At 45.3% G+C, this 1,327-nt stretch overlaps 1 protein-coding gene across 1 annotated transcript in view; it reads left to right on the top strand.

Annotated features, from left to right (window-relative positions):
• The window catches only part of LOC106808602 (IQ domain-containing protein G-like), a 12,120-nt gene that overhangs the window by 10,040 nt on the left and 753 nt on the right, over positions 1–1,327 (top strand). The window lies entirely within an intron of this gene.

Genomic DNA, 1,327 nt, shown 5'->3' with positions numbered 1-1,327 from the left:
GGTGTGGGGCTAGGTGCAGTGAGGGTGGTGTGGGGCTAGGTGCAGTGAGGGTGGTGTGGGGCTAGGTGCAGTGAGGGTGGTGTGGGGCTAGGTGGTGTGGGGCGTCTAGTGAGAATACTGTATAGTAGAGTTGTGTAATGAGGAGGGAAAGGCGATAGGTGGAGTGATGGTAGTGTGTGGTTAGCTGTAGTGAGGATGAAGTAGGGTTGGTATGAAATTTTGTAGAGAAATATAGTAGGATATGGGTGGGGATAATGGGTAGAATATAGCTAGGAGGGTGTGATTGTGGGGCGGAAGAAATCATACCTGTTCAGACAGGATTCCTGACCGCACACGCCTAAGTTCCTGCATCTGGCCTCCAATGCCAAGCAGCAATCCGAGATGAACGCACAGTGTTCTAATATAGGTGCCAGCCTCACAGCTCACCCAAAACACACCTGCAGGTAAACAGGAGCATAAAAAATCATAGATAAAAACACGTAGGGCAGAAATCAGCAAATGTATGACTGATAGACCGTGTTAACAATCTGCAAGCGACCTTCCCGAGTACACACATATTCCCCTTCACCTTCACCTTCACCATTCTCCGAGCTACTTGCATACTTCCCTACTTTTCCTAAGTTCCCTTCCCTACATATAGATTTCCATTTCCTGGTGCCCTGCTTATATCTCAGTATCCTGCATTGATCATCCGAGTATACCCCCTCACTATCTGCATAGGCCTTCATAACCTGCATATGAACAAACTAATTACATAGACTCTAGGGCTGTAACGATACACAAGCAGTCTTCGACGTTAGGCGGTGGACCGTGGTCCGAGACCACCAAAATCTCTCTCGGTCCAGTAAATTTAACAAGTTAAATGGACCGTCGGTCCACCCGTTTTTTTCAGCCACTCTTGTTACAGTATTTAAATAATTTATCAAAGTATTTATGAGACTACTTACTGTATACATAACTGCGAAAAAACGCGCATCTAAGCATTATCAAAACGCACACCTCTTCGTGTTTTGTTTTTCATTAATCCAACTTGTAAACTCGAAGATAAACGCAAACGGTTGTAAACATCACGGACATTGCCGGAAGTCGGTTCACATGTTTATATAACGACAGTTGTAACGCTTATACCAACAGCAGTCTTTAACATCAATTCATCCGCTCATCATTTATTTATCACCGACGAAAGCTTGACGTATCGTTGACTCTGGTATTCTTCCGTTACACACTGAACCGTAAACACACACCTCGACCGTCGTAACTCACAAAGCCTACTGCCTGCGTTGACTGCTTTGCACCCGAACCCACCCAAAACCAAAACCAAAACCAA

The sequence above is a fragment of the Priapulus caudatus genome, unplaced genomic scaffold (assembly GCF_000485595.1).
Source record: "Priapulus caudatus unplaced genomic scaffold, Priapulus_caudatus-5.0.1 Scaffold289, whole genome shotgun sequence".
Classification (NCBI taxonomy): Eukaryota; Metazoa; Priapulida; class Priapulimorpha; order Priapulimorphida; family Priapulidae; genus Priapulus; species Priapulus caudatus.
This window is presented reverse-complemented; position numbering and strand designations above follow the sequence as displayed.